At 47.2% G+C, this 16,188-nt stretch overlaps 1 protein-coding gene across 10 annotated transcripts in view; it reads right to left on the reverse strand.

Annotated features, from left to right (window-relative positions):
- LOC144754418 (zinc finger protein 618-like) overlaps positions 1–16,188 on the reverse strand; it is a 1,175,017-nt gene that overhangs the window by 210,088 nt on the left and 948,741 nt on the right. The gene's annotated exons all lie outside the window — the stretch shown is intronic.

Here is a 16,188-nt window from a genome sequence, read left to right on the forward strand (position 1 = left end):
ATATTGGGGCGAAGTTAGAATAGTAAGACAGCCCCAATCTTTTTCTGATGGTTAACCAGGCATTAGCCATGACTGTAAAATTTTAAGTTTGATTTTTTTAAAGAATTTCTGGCTCCCAAACTTAAACATGAACCCATCCTCTGGTAGATTTGCCCCAGTTAACATGGCTCTATAAATCGACCCACTGGGAAGTTTAGATGGTGTTTTTAAAAGCATTCTGGCGTGAGACATCTGAAAAGCCCATGCATAGTATAATAAGTCAGGCAGAGCAAGACCTCCCTTTTCCCTTCTCCTCCTCAACTTTTTCCAAGCGAGTCTGGTAGATTTATAATTCCAGATAAAGGAGTTGATTTCTCGCTGGCACTTATCAATCATTTTGACGTCAAACGCCAGGGGAATGGCATTAAAATAAACGTGAACTTAGGAAGGATACACATTTTTACCAGATTCACCCTACCCATTATAGAAAGTGGCAAGTGAGTCCAAGATTTCAGAAGCCTTTTACTCTCATTAAATATTCTATCCAAGTTGGTTTGACCAATACTACCCACTTCGTGAGTGACTCGTATCCCGAGGTAGCGCATAGAAGTTGAAATATTTACACCCACCCGTATATCGGGTATGTTCCATGCCATTATTTCAGTTTTACTTGAATTGATGTTATAACCCAAGATATGCCCAAACTCCTCTGCCCGCTGGATGACAACGGGAAATGACATTACTGGATCAGATGTAAAAACCAAGATGTCATCAGCATATAGTGCTACCCGTCTTTCCCATTCCCCAAACTTGAAAGATTGAATATTAGCCTCTGCCCTCAAGACCTGGGCAAACGGTTCAATATATAGGTTAAAAAGGAGGGGGGAAAGCAGGCAGCCCTGTCTCGTACCTCTAGAATGTGTCAAAGGCTTCCGTCAAGACCCCGTTGATTAACAGCCTAGCCGAAGGAGCTCCGTACAGCTGGACTATGGTTCTACAAAAGCCCTCCCCAAAGTTGAATTTTTTTAGTACGTCATTCAGATAGGGTCAGTTAACCCTATCAAAGGCCTTTGTTGCATCTAAGGTGAGGGTGGCCAGTGGAAGGGAAAAGGCCGAGGCAATGTCTATAACCCCTATCAAGTCGTGTGTTAGGTCTGATAATTGTCGCCCTTTAATAAAACCTTTCTGGTCTTGGTGGACTATGGTGCCAATTACACTGCCCAATCTTGCCGAAATGATGGTTGTGAAGATTTTATAGTAGTTGCTTAGCAACGATATTGGTCGATAAGACCCGCATTCCGAGAGAGGTTTCCCTGGTTTCGAGATGAGGACAATTGTGGCCTCACCCCATGATTTTGGCAGTGAATCTCCTTTTCTTAGAATGCCATTGAAAAGAGCCGTCAACACTGGGACGATGGCATCCTCCAATGCTCTATAAATCTCTCCCGGAAGACCATCTGGGCCTGACGCTTTTCCTTTTTTTATTTGACCAATTTCTTTCCTCACCTCGGCCTCCGTTATCTCCATCTCTAGGCTATTGCTCTGTACTGTTGAGAGGGTTGGGAGCGTAATTCCTTCCAGCCATCTATCCCTTGCCACCTGGTCGTTGGGAAGATCTTCCCTGTAAATTGTCTCCAAAAATTCAAAAAAGGCATTACCTATGTCTAAATTAGAGGATCTTAACGCAGCCTCCCCGTCTACCCTAATTTTTCTAATGTATTTGAGGGCTTGGTCAGATTTTATTTTCCATGCCAGTACCCTCCCTGCTGGTTCTCCAAATTCGAATTGGGAGATCTTGCTCGCTTCCCACCTTTTATTTACCCTCTCTTGTAAGATGATTTCCAGTTGTAATTTTAACTCAGCCAGTTTCGTCTGCCCCTCTGATGATCCTAAGGACGAGACGATTTTTAACTCTATTAGTTTCATTTCCTGCTCCAGGCTAGCTATCGTTTCTCTGTATTTTGTCCGCCGATAGGAGGCTCTATTAGTGATCTGACCTCTTAAAAAGGCCTTAAATGCCTCCCAGACTACCGCTAAGTCTGAGGAATCAAGATTTACTAAAAAAAATTAAGAGGACTCTGCTGCCAAAAACGTAATTTCTTCGTCCTCAAGCAAGAGTGTCCGGTCAAACAACCAAGAAGGAAAATTAATCTTACTGTCGGATCTCAAAGTAAATACAAGAGCAGACTGGTCCGACAGATGGGAGGGGAGATAATCTATCGTTGTCAGAGTGTCCTTCAAGCAGTAGCTGAAGAGGGCATAATCGATTCTAGATTTATGTTTGAAATGGCTATTCCGGAAGGACACCCCCTTTTTGTTACTAGCTCTTTCTCTCCACAAATCTGCCAAGCCAAGCTGGGTCATGATTGCAATAAGGGTTTGCCTAGACTTAGCAGAGCTACAGGCTTTAGAATTTACTGATTTGTCTAGCCTGGGATTGAGCACAATATTAAAATCCCCCATCCAGATCACCGGATCCTGGAATGTTACCAGATGATTCCTAACAGCATCTAAATGTGATGGGTCATCTGAGTTGGGGCCATAATAGCTCACCAAGATACGAATCTGACCGTCCAGCGAGACTCTCAGTATCAGCCATCTCCCTGTGTGGTCTTCTTTGTAATCCAGAATTTGGGCTTTTATGGATTGTTTGAAGATAAATAGTACCCCCCTGATGTTCGCATTGCGGTCTGTGGAGCAGAATGTATCAATCCAACTCTGTTTTTTAAGTATGGTAGTGGCCTCTGCTTTAAGAAGATGTGACTCCTGGAGGACTATGATCTGCGCTGGGGAGTCTCTCAAATATTGTAGTATACGATCCCGTCTACTTCTCACGCGCAGACCATTGACGTTCCAGGAGATATAATGAACGGGCGTCATACTGTATTGTCTATCCATTGCTCCTTCACACTTCTTCGCCCCCACTGGCGAATTCCTAGTCTTGACATTTTAAGAATCTGATGTTGAACAAGTATCAAAAAAGAGCAGGTTAAGAAACGAAAAAGGGCAGACTCATGAGGAATTTTTGCTAGTTTTGATCTCCCTTTCCTTCCGGGATCTTCAGGAGTCGAATGTTATTCCGTCTGGAATAATTTTCCAATACTTCAATCCGCTCCCGCATACTCTCCCCGTCTCTTTGCAATGTTTGTATTTTGGATCTGGCAGTTTGATGTCAGAAGACCCACAGAACTTTCCAATATCTCAGTTCTTTCACACAGGTCATCCACCTTTTGTTCGAGCACCTCACAGGATGCTCTTAAATCATTCTGATTGGCCTTAGAGACTGCGAAATCACATCTTATCTCCTCCCTCATCGCAGTTATAGAACTAACCAGGGCCTCGAGTGTATTGCCTACTCCCAGGTCCCCTTGAGCCCGTTCTGCACCATCCCCCTTCGTCTCCTTTCCTGGTGATATTACCATTTGTCTCCTTTCATCTGCCAGCTCATCTTGTAAGATATGTGCATCCCCCACAGTGGTAGACTCTAAGGATGCCAGTGGGCCAGACGGTACATCAGGTAAAACATCAGGTGAAGAGTTAACTGTGGGTATGGAGGCATCTAAAGGAACCAAGGGTGCTACCGTTTCGAAAGACAGGGTAGAAGGGGAGACCGAACCAGAAGCAGGGATAGACAAGCCCGGTTGCAAAACCTCTCCCCTGGAGGCTGCCATGCCTTGTGAAATGTCTAATACTTGAGGCAGAACTTTAAAAAAGGAACGCAGCGATAGTGTTATACCTCCGGATATCTTCGGGTTTTTATTTTTTGTCTTTCTTCGCTTAGTGCCTTTACTTCCCTCCTTTGTGGCTGCACCCTTGGATTCGCTTAATTTTAATTCTCGCTCCTGACCTGCGATTGGAACCAACCCTGTGGTGCACCCTGGGACCTGTAGTTTTTTTTCCTCCGACCTCACCCCTTGCCTCGCTTTCTAGTTTTACTCCTTGTGTCCCTTGCAAATAGATCTTCACTTTTGCTGCCTGTATTAAATCCAGCCCTGGCCAGCCCAGTCACCTTACATCTAGACGAGAAGGAGTCTTCCGAATCATACGCCTCACCGTCCGCAGCCAGCACCGACGTCTCACCGGCCAGAGGAGGAAAAAATCCTGGCAGGGCAGTGTCCTTCGTTTTCGTCCCACCTCCTCTTCTACCGCCAGAAATTGCACCGAGGAGCCCCCGAGCAGCGTCCGCGCTGCCGTGCCTAAGCTCCACGGCTGCCCGCCTCCAGCACAGGAGAAAGGCGGAGGTAGGAGGGGGAGGTACTGCAGGCAAACACATCCACAGAATCCGTCGAGGTTCAGTCGGATAAAAATCACAGCCATGCAAGCTCCACTATCGAAGTATTCTGTAAGGTTGCATCCTACGGCATAGCTCCGTTACCAGCCGTGCAGGGTCTCGGAAGGCTGCTCAGAGCGTGCGGACCGCTCTAGCCGACGGCCGCCATGTTTCCCCCCATGTTTAGGTTTTCTTATCTACTTTTCTTGCTACATCTAGTGACGTTAAAGTTTATTCATCTACAGTTAATATTATTAATTGCCCATCATCAAGCTCAAACCAATCATTTATGTATTTTGTGCATACAGCTCTTTTAGGTTTGTTTCCACAAGCCATCTCTGGGGTGCTAACAATAGCCTTCAAGTTACAATCATAACATTTGAAGTAACATTTCTCCATTAGTGAAGACTGATCTGTGTGACTGTAAACTTTTTGTGAACAGAGTGCATGAAGCCAACACTGCAGAGAACAGGATATGCTGAGTTAGTATGAAAGACAGGCACTACTCACTATCACAGGTAAAGGTTTCTTTGACTTAGAACACGATTTTGGAAAAATGCCTTTAATAAATTGAAGAATGGTAATTTGATAACGTAATAATGTGTAGCAAGTTAGAATGAGGTAGACCATGCGGGGTATCATCTTTGTCTAGGGATGTATTTTAGCGTGCACAAAGCATATTCTTGTCACACAAACCAAACCTAGGAGGGTATTACGTGAAATAGGATACCAAATGTTAAAGTAGGAAGTGCAAATCTATATGCCAAACTTATTCTACTTGCTCTAGGGTTGTCAGTTGCGTGAAGGGGTAGGGCCTGAATACAAGATGACCCCTCTCCTGCAACAGCTGACGCCCAACATGAGGCAAACAGAATGGCCTCATTGCTAATCGGTCATCTTCATTATGCTGAGTTCTAGTATTCCTTGACCCCTTCATTAACTTTGAGGATGTCGCATCGAAGAGACAGATCCCTGTAAGCCAGTGTTAACAAAAAAAATGTAACTCTTCTTTTCCCCATAGAGAATACGAAGACACACGTCCCACAGTCCTTACTGTTGAACAAAGCAATAATATGAAAATAATCAATAACTCATCTGCCAGGGCAGAGAATGCAGAATGGGGCGATGAGGACTCATTATCAGTGAGTCATCAGGCCAGTAATACTTCGTCACTCTTCATTGTACCCTTCCTAAACACTGCAGATATAGAAGTGAAATGTATGCATTGGATATAATCACATGTATAAAAACACTGATGTAACAATAACATTATTTTTTTGCCGAACGAAAAATAGAAAACGAGAACTGCACTGATACAGAACCCAAAACCTGAATTCTGTGATTATTTATGAAAGTGTTCGGTGAAGGTCATACTGCTGTACAATACACAAAACAGAAACACGTCTAGCAGTAGCACTAGAGGCTGTCATTCCCCCAGTGTAACGGCCCACACAAATTTAGGCGGAGGAATCACCGAAAGCTCGTAGGCCAAATGCACTGCAAATGCATACTCAGTCCATCTGCTGCAAGACTGAAGGTTTTTACCCTGCCTTTTCAAACCAAATAAAACAAAAGGGGAACAGCTACGATGGAGTTCTCTGTAAACAAACACGTACTTCCCTCTCAACTTCAAGAGTGTGCAACACTTATCATTCCTCTGAAGATAAATAAGTTACAATAAGAAAAACATATACCTTGCTGATAGTCAAAATTATGTACAATCGTAGGTTAAAAAGTGACAGCAAAGCAGTACTTCATAAAAAAAAGATGGGTCATGCTCTAACCTAACAACTCTAACAGGGGCAGGAAAAAGCAAACAGGAACCTGCATCTAACGGAGGTGGGAAAAAAAGGGGAAAACAGAGAAAGGACACGCGCATTCTCTTATTTTCCCTGGGAATGGGAGGAGTTCAAAGTGGTGTTTTTTTGTGTAACAAGCAGTTACAGGGGCCAGTCTGTGGGATACAACACCTTCACTGTTTAGAAAGGTGACAAGGAAGAGGGGCAAAGTGTTAATGGGCTCCTTGGTGCCACTGCACAAAAATATGTGAAAACCTTACCAAAAGCGGAGATGTCTGCTTAGTACTTTGCGCAGAAAAATCTCTTGACATCATGGTAACACTGAAGTCGGGATCTCCCTCTGATCCGTGTCCCGCAAAAATCTTGAAGAATATTGCAGAGATCATAAATCCGGCTGTTAATTTAGTTCTGAATATCTCACTCAGTAAAGGAACAGTACCTAGCTGTGGGAAAAAGGCAAAAATTATACCTCTTTTAAAGAAACCCACAGCTGACCCTGCAGTAGCATCCAACTACAGGCCTATATCCCTGTTGCCTTTCTTCTTTAAGGTCCTCTAGAAGTACATTAATTCAGTTCTAACGGACTTTATAGAAGAAAACTATGTGCTTCGTGACAGTCAGTCAGGCTTTAGAACCTCCCTTAGCACTGAAACAACGCTACTGGAGGTCTCTGAAATTATTAAAACTCAGATGGATAAAGGGGGCAGTGTTGTGGTGATACTGCTAGATCTGTCCGCAGCCTTTGACATCGTGCCCCATGACCGGCTCTTGCGTAGGTTGGCAGAGTGTGGTATTGGGGGCACGCTGTACAAATTGTTTGCCTCCTTTCTGAGAGAGCGGCAGATGGAAATTTGGTCCCCTCCCTTATAAGCCAAAATCCCTCCAATGAAGGTGGGTGTACGGCAGGATGCCATTCTGGGCCCAACACTCTTTAATATCTATATGCCCCCACTTGCACGCCTAGCAGAGTTACATGGAGCGAAGATTATTTCTTACGCCGACGATACCCAACTGCTGTTCACGTGTGACAAAGGGACGAACTTCCAAGGGATGGAGATTAACAGATGTCTAACAGAGGTTTTTGTTCTTCGATGCAACATAACTAACCCAGAAAAATCCGAAATTATCTTCTTTGGCTGCCCCCCCATGTGGGGACTGGTGTTTATGGTGGCCTCGTGACATGTCTCCCCCTTCTGCCCCAGTCTGCACGGTAAAGAACTTGGGAGTTAACTTGGGCGCTAGCTTGGCGATGAAGACCCAAATCCAAACCGTTGCAGGCACATCTTTTGGATTGATATGAATGGTAAAAAATGTCCTCCCTCTTCTACCGGTTGAATATCTTAAGATCGTAGTGCAATCCCAAATTACATCCAGGTTGGATTATGTAAATAGCATGTATCTGGGCTTACCAGAATATTTGCTCAATCGTCTGCAGGTTGTCCAGAACGCTGCAGCCAGAGCTATTCTTATGGTAAATCCCAGAATGCATATATCACCCCTCCTGAAAGTCTAGCACTGGCTCCCGGTTAGAAAGAGGATACAGTTTAAGGCTTTAGTGCTGGCCTACCGACCCTTCCACGGTACGGGCACCGTTTACCTGAGATGGAGGATCCAACACTATCAGCCTCAGCGGGTTTTAAGGTACCGGACAGTCCCCCATGCTTATTCCCAAGTTTACCCGCTTTCGAATAGGGGGACGTTCCTTTCAGGCTTTAGCACCATGCCTGTGGAACGTAGCCTTTGCATCTTAGACAGGCTCAGGACCTGCTGTTTTTTAGGAAACAGTTCAAAAAGTGGTTGTTCCAGCAATAGCACTTTTGTTGGGGGGATGCTGTTTTCTCTTTTACGGATTTGGTGGTTTAGTGCCGGGACACTCTGTGAGTAGCCGCACGCTTTATAAATACCCATTTTCATTTCATCCAAGAGAATAGATGACAAAACAATTGCATCTGGGAGCTAAGAGAGATGTGTGATATGGTGTCAGATACACCTAGTTACAATAAAATGAGAAATGTGCAACACGATTCTTCAGGGCAGATACCCAGAGAGGTGGACAGAGCAATGGGTGGTACTCATTGGTGCCTGTAAGTCTTGTATCATTTGTACTACATGGAGGAAAATCAGCCTGTGGACATTGGCCTCATTCATTTGCTTTTTTTAAAAGAGGTATTTTACTCACCAGCTCAGTAGCCTTTTCACTTTAAACAAACTGATACCCCAAGTAGTTCTATACCACAAGAGTGCAAGAAGAGCCCAGTGCTGAACAGGTTTTGTGAGTTTGATACGACAACTTGAGGAACCACTAGGAGGCAATAGGCTCTGTGGTAGTTTTCTAAAAAGAAGTCTAATTATTGGCTGAAAATTATTTATGAAAATAGATGGTTTTAATAATGCATAGCCTTAACTGATGAATTAATGATGTTGCACCTGAAACAAATTTACTGTCATTTTGAAATGTAATTAATACTGTGAAGTAGTTATGTCACCTTTGATTGTGCTATACACCATTAATCGTAATATGGATTCAATTTCTGGTGTTCTGCTCATCTTACGCCTGCTCTTTCGCCTCCCAATCATGGTCCTGCAGTAAACCATCTACCCTTTTGTTACCGCTGTATGACGTCAAAGATGAACAACTATGTTAGGAAATGTGTATTGTGAATGAAGCTCCCGTCGTGTACCCAAGTATTATATTCACAAACCTCTTCTGCAAGTTATGTTGTAGGCGTGCTAATTCTATGAGACATTGTTTAAGAAATGTTTGATTTTGTGGTGAACATCTCTGGAGTGCAGCTGCTGAAGATTTCTCTCGCCTTAAGAAATGGGTTAATTCTAAAGATTAAAAATATTACATTGCGGTTTCCGATTTGCCAGTGTGACCCTAACCATAGTTGTACCATGCTGAATTTGTATAATCTATTATTAACTTCTGTGAATGTGCATAAAAAGTCTTGGGTTTTTAAATCAAGGGGTCCTTATATAGTTGTCTCTAGGGCTGCTATTGCATCGGCTGCCGCGCAGGGGACTTTTCATTTTCCTCCTGAAACTCTGTCCATTTGTCTTAGATTTTCTTATTGGGAAGCTGTAAGTACTATTTTTGAGTTTGACTCTTGGCGTTTTGCCTAGACTTGTCTGATTGGAGCTAAGTTTTATGACTTTATATTTGGGCCTTCATGGCAAATAATACATTTTTCTCTGTACCACGTTTAACAATAGTTCTGTAATACATCTATTTTGTATTATTTTCAATCTAGAACTCAGTTATTAATACTTCCACATTTATTTTGTTTCATTCTACTAAAGTGTATATTTTTGATGAGGGGTAGTCCCTAACCGGAAGATCTATCGACATACCTTTCTAGGACCTTACCAACTAGATCTGGATGCTGGCTGGAATTACTTGCACTAATTATACAGGGCTACTGGGAACCAGCTTCATGCAGGATGGAAAATGTCCCTGGATAGGGACCATTTGATGCATCCTTGACTTGAAGGGAACGCAGACCTGTATCTGGTTCAGGGGTAGCTGGTAACCTTAGAAAGTGATAGAGCGAGTGAAGTGCCCCACCACTTCCCAGAAAACATAATAAAACGCCCCCTGCCTCCAAAAGCCCTTAGTAAAACACCCCCTCCCTCCAAAGGACTAAAATAAAATACCCCTCCCTCCACAACCCCATAATAAAACAACCCCTCCCTCTAAACCTCCAAAACAAAACTGCACTAACATTTACAATAAATAAAATTAAAATAAAAGGCACTTACCCACTGTCGCACGTCCTCCTCAGTGTTCTGAAACTGAAGTCTGCTGTGGGACTCCCCTAACTGATCCAAACGCTGATCTCGTGCTATTTACCAGCATGAGAGAAGCACCAGGATTAGATGGAGTGGGTTGTCTGGACGCTCCTTTAGGCTCTGGAGGCCTGTGTTTGCTCTCCACCAGCTGTATAAGACAGCTTGGGACAGAGAGCTTCACAATGAGCATGCCAGGCTGGCCATCACAAGACGGCTGACCAATCTGACGTGGGCATTTTGGAGCATCCAGCCAGCCACTGTTCCTGCCCTGCATGCTGACAATCAGCAGCAGATGACACACCTCTCATGTCTTTTGGCTTAAGGGCACTGGGGTGCACACATCAGTAAAAGAATAAAACGTCAACGGTTATGCTCCCCGTCCTTGTGAAGAAAACGCATCTGATCTGATTTCACCTTTTGACTCCCCCTAAGAGTATGAATCCAACATTTCCTGTGGGACAGTGTCATCCTTTCTCTACATGCATAATTAGTTGTCCGTAGGGACCTACTGCCAATAGTATTTATGTATTTATTTATTCAAAGTTTTATATAGCGCAAACAAGATCCTTACAGATATCAGAGCGCTTCACAATGACAGGGTAGGGGACGTAGGAGTGAACAGCGATAATGGAAGCAGTATAATAGTCACTGACATAGTAGGATAAAAATAACATACATAAAGCATATCAATATACAAGCAGGTAAACAAGTAATATAAGACGGCACCAGTCATTGATCCCACTACAGAGGTGTTCAGGTACCCATGGGTGTGTGGGTGATTTATACCAATGACTTAGTGTAGAGAGAACACTGAGAGGGGGCATCGGGAGAGTGAATCAGTATATCAAAGTGTATCATATATTGGTCGGTATTAAGAGAGTAGCGTAATAATGTCCCCCATCAAGTAGGAGTATAGTGCCAAAGGACCAGGTGGACAGAGATACAGAGCAATGCAGAGTCTCTAATCCTGCACCTATAAAGTTCAGGAGATCTTGGCCAGAAGGATGGTTTTCACCTCTTTCTTGAAGAGTGCAGTGGAGGAGATAAGCCTGATTTCAGGAGGGAGCGCATTCCAGATCCTGGGTGCCATTCCTGAGAAGGAGCGCTTGTATGTTTTCTCTTTCCGGAATCTACGAGGTTTCAGGAGTAGATTTTGTGTACTTCTATTGGATCTCGAACCTCCTGATATAGACAACTTTTGAGCGAGGTAATTGGGTGCATTGTGGTGCACGGCCGCGTGTGTCATAACTGCAATTTTTAGCTGTATTCTAGCTTCAAAAGGCAGCCATTTTAGGGACTTTAAGTCTGGGGATATATGCGAGTGTTTTCTTGAGCCAGTAATGAGTCTCGCAGCAGCGTTCAGGGAGGCCCTTAAGGGTGCTGTTGTCCAAACATGCATACACTGATGACTGCACCAGGCAGGGGAGATGTAGGAGTCGAGCATGAGAAAGGAGTGCTAAACCATACCACTAAAACAGGAAATGTGGTATTAATATAGGCATCTTCATGCTTTCAAAGAGTTTTCTTTTTCAGATAAGTGTTCCTAGGGCCTTGCACTCAGGAGGAGGTATTCAGTGTTTATAAATATTAATGAATATCTCGTGACGGAGAAATAGGTTCTGACTTATCAGTGGATTTCACTTCAGAGATGGGTTATTTAAAGAGTGACTATATTTTCAGTCCTATGAGAAAGATTCACAATAAAACCTAAAGTTTATCATATTTTATTTTCACATGAATGAATATTGAATATTAATGAATAAGAGACAACCAATGAGCAACATTGCCCAATGCACAAGTTACTACTTGTGTAACGATATATCTGTAAGAGACATTAGTTAGTGATAGATTCCTTACCTTAGAATATCCCCAGGTGTCAGACTGGATCCGGAAAGTTTTTTTTCAGCAGTACCCCTGCGCGTCGGTAAGCGCCAAGATGACGTCACGGAGACTACTTAGGCGCAACGCATGCGTGCTCACGTCAGCTCTGTGCACGACTTTCCGCGCCAGGAATGCAGAGCCATGCAAGAAACTGACCACTGGTAACATGAAACTAGGGCCCTGAAAGGGATGACCTTAACCCTAGAAATCAGTTCGCAGAAGTGGGGCGGTAAGGAATGGAGGTGGAGGCTGGACAGGTTCGGGTGGAGGACCATCCCCTTCTGCTGCGACAGAAAATCCTCCCTAATAGGCAGATGGATCGGGGGATCGATCTCCATGTTGAGTAGCTCGGGATACCAGTATCTTCGTCCCCAATCCGGAGTCTCAAGGATGACTTGGGCACGGTCTCGCCGAATCTTCTTCAGCACTCTGGGCAGAAGTGGTATAGGCGGAAAGGCGTACAACAGACAGCAGCTCCACTCGTGACGAAATGCATCACCGAGCGAGTGCCGCCTTGGAAATTCTAACGCGCAGAACTGATGACATTGCGTGTTCTCTTCGGGGGCGAATAGATCTAAGCAAGGCTCTCCCCACTGCAGAAAGAGACCTTGTGCCACGTCCGAGTTCAGACGCCATTCGTGATCCATCATGCACCGGCGGCTGAGTTTGTCCGCCCTCGCATTCAGAGAGCCTGCCAGGCGTTGAACCACCAAGGTAATGCCTTGATGTTCCAGCCATGTCCAGAGGCGCAGAGCCTCCTGACATACGGTCCACAACCCCACCCCGCCCTGTTTGTTGCAATACCACATGGCGGTGGTGTTGTCCGTGAACACCTGCACCATACTTCCCCGGACAGAGGGAAGGAATGCTTTCAGTGCAAGTCGGATTGCCCGAAGCTCCAAAAGGTTGATATGGAGCCAGGACTCCGCCGCAGACCAGAGGCCTCTGATCTCCGCCTCTCCCAAGTGGCTGCCCCATCCCAGGAGGGACGCATCCGTCACCACTGTGTGCTCCAGTTGGGGAAGGGAGAGGGATCTGCCATTGACCCAATCGCGATTCGTGAGCCACCACTGCAATTGTCGTGCAGTGCCCTCCGAGATCGGGACGTGATCAGAAGGGTTGCCCTGATGCTGTGCCCACTGGAACTTCAGGTCCCACTGCAGAGCCTGCATATGCTATCTGGCCTTTTGCACTAACAGGATGCAAGAGGCCATCAGGCCCAGGAGCCGGAGGGTCATTCTGACTGAAACCCGGGATAGAGGCTGAAAGATCGGAATCATAGCCTGAATATCCCGGACTCGCACTCGGAAGGCTAAACCCGAAACTGCGTCGAATCCAGAACCGCTCCGATGAAGGGGAGCTTCTGAGAAGGACTCCGGTGCGACTTCGGCACGTTGATGGAGAACCCTAGCAAATGCATGAGGCCGGCCGTAGTCTGGAGGTGGGAAATGACTGCCTGGGGCAAGCCCGCCTTCAACAGCCAGTCGTCAAGATAGGTGAAGACTGAAACCCCTGATCTGCACAGCTGAGCTGCGACCACCGCCATCACTTTCGTGAACACCCGAGGGGAACTGGTAAGGCCGAAGGGGAGCATGGCAAACTGAAAATGCTCCTGGCCTACCGTGAACCGCAGGTAATGTCGGTGGGCCGGCAGAACGGGGATATGAAAATATGCGTCCTGCAAGTCCAACGCTACCATCCAGTCTCCAGGGTCGAGGGCAGCCAAGACCTGAGCCAGAGTCAACATCTTGAACTTCTCCTTCCGGAGGAAGCGATTGACGTTCCTGAGGTCCAAGATGGGGCGCAGGCCCCCTTTCTCCTTCTTGGGGACCAGAAAGTAGTGGGAATAACAACCACGTCCTACTTCTGGCCCAGGAACGCACTCGATGGCCCCCTTGACCAAGAGGGCCATGACTTCCTGTTGGAGAAGCGCAAAGTGATCCCCCGGCATGCGGTGGAACTGAGGTGGCATGGCTGGGGCACACTCGAAGGGGAGGGAGTAGCCCCTTTGGACGATTTGCAGCACCCACCTGTCCAAAGTGACAGAATGCCAGTGGGGAGGTGATGTTGAATCCTGCCACCCACCGGTGTGGGGTGCTCCCCAAAGCTCGGACTAGGAAGGCTTTGAGGCAGATGCTGCGGGAGCGGAGGTGGACTGACCCGCACGCTGGCCCCCTGTGCCGCCACGGCAACCCCCACGTCCGCGCTGAGGTTGGTTCTGCGCAGGCTTCTGGCTGAATGAACGTGTAGGGGTGCCCCTTCTGTAGCCACGAAAGGAACGAAAGGCAGACGTGGCTGGGCGCGTGGTGGAGAGACCCTAGGACTTGGCCGTAGCCCGAGAGTCCTTAAAACGCTCCAGCGCACGGTCTGCCTTATCTCCAAACAGGCGAGTACCATCAAAGGGCATGTCCATGAGGGAACTCTGAACATCCCCTGAAAACCTCGTGGACCGCAGCCAGGCATGGCGACGTAGTGCCACTGTCATGGAGATCACCCTATCCAGAGATTCTGTGGTGTCCAGCCCACAGCGGATGGCAAACTTTGCGGCGTCTTTCCTCTACGCAACAGTTTGGGAAAGTACAGCCCTAACCTCCTCCAGACCCTGGGGCAGCATCTCTGCCTCCGTGTCCCACACAGCGTGAGAGTAGCGGCCCAAGAGGCATGCGGTGTTGACTACCCGCAGTCCCAAGCTGGCAGAGGAAAACTATTTCTTGCCAAACTGCTTCAACTTCTTTGATTCCTTATCCAGCGGGGCGGTAGGGAATGCGCTTTGGGAAGTGGAGGCCTGGATAACCAGGATCTCCTAAGTTGGATGGTTCGTTAAAAAGGCAGGTTCACCCGGCGCCGGGCGATGACGCCTGGCCACGTTCTTATCCACAGGAACCCCTGCGGCTGGTCTAGACCGGATGCCCATCAAAACATCCGTTATTGCCTAATTGAACAGAAGCAGAGGCACCATAGAACGTGCCACCGGCTGAAGAACTTCAGTGAGGAGGTTGGCTTTGAGAGTGACAGTAGGTAGATCAAGGTCAAGGGCCTCAGCTGCTCTACGGAGCACCACAGTATATGTGGGGCCCTCCTCCATGACAGCAGAAGGAGACAGAAAACCAGGCTCAGAAGAGAGGTCAAGGCCACCTGCATCCTCCGACTCCTCCGCCCACTCCTGTTCAGACTCACACTGCCATGCAAGAGGGTCCTCAGACCCCTCCCAGTCGTCCCCCTCCTCCACCGCTTGAGGCACAGGCTGCTGCGGCGGGGGAGGGACAGGGGAAAACAAATGGTCCAACGGCACGGGGTACGGCGCCGATCCGGCGCCTTGTCCCAATTAGGGTCCCAACCCGGAGAAAAATTGTCAAGAAACCCGGGCAAGGGCGGAGGTGGGATGAACGGGACCCATTGCGGTGCCGGGGACGGCGCTGCAGGGGCCAGAGCCGCCGGCAGAGGACCCTGTGGCACCGGGGCCGGATGCGGAGCTGGCGGCATGCAAGGGCCCTCAGCTGGGACTGCAGGGCCCGAAGGAGCGCCAGCAGGAGCCCGAGGCCTGGAAAGGCAGTCCATGACAGCAAGAAATTCTTGCACTGGGCCGGTGTCGCCGATGGACCCGGATAAGGTGGGTAGGCCACGGGACTCACAGGCTCCAACGGAGCTGCGTTGGGGGAAGTACCCCTGGCCCCGCGTCCGGAGACCGACGAGGGGACGTCGGAGAGCGTAAGCGCTTCTTCTAATGACGTCTCTTACCCGATTCTGAGTGTGAAGACTTCGACCCCGAGGAGCGATGGTGATGGCTCCGCGGTCGGTCCCTCGAGCGAACCCTGGACCTCGAACGGCACGGAGACGACTACCGGGCCTCCAGCAGCTTTCAGTACCGCTCCGGCAAAGCCTTCGGAGCCATGGCTAGACAATCAGAACATGACCAGGAGCCATGGTTGCGCTTCGGACAGTAGAGACAGATGCCATGGGGGTTGGCCCCCAACATCGTAAGGCGGCAGGACCAGCAGGATTTAAACCCAGTCATCCCTACGTGGAACCAGGAGTCAAAGACTCCAAAAGAAGTAGAGACAAAACTCTCAAAAAAGTTAGTCAAAAAGTGACTCTAACCGAATCTGCACATGGGTGGTACCTAAGTAGTCTCTGTGACATCATCTTGGCGCATATGACGCCAGCGACAGACGCGAAGCCACACAACGCCACCTACCGATGCGCAGGGGTACTGCTGATGAAAAACTTTCCGGATCCAGTCTGACGCCTGGGGATATTCTAAGGTAAGGAATCTATCACTAACGTGTCTCTTTCAGATTAAATGATCGCCTGAACACATAAGAACATAGGCTTCCAGGTCACAATGGTCACAAAACAAAATGGCTAAATTATTGCCTTCTAAATGCAACAGTCATATAGAGGAGATGATTAATTGCCAATTAAAGTACACTACAAAAATTTGTTCTCAGATTTTGGACTGGTAGATAT

The sequence above is a fragment of the Lissotriton helveticus genome, chromosome 5_1 (assembly GCF_964261635.1).
Source record: "Lissotriton helveticus chromosome 5_1, aLisHel1.1, whole genome shotgun sequence".
NCBI lineage: Eukaryota > Metazoa > Chordata > Amphibia > Caudata > Salamandridae > Lissotriton > Lissotriton helveticus.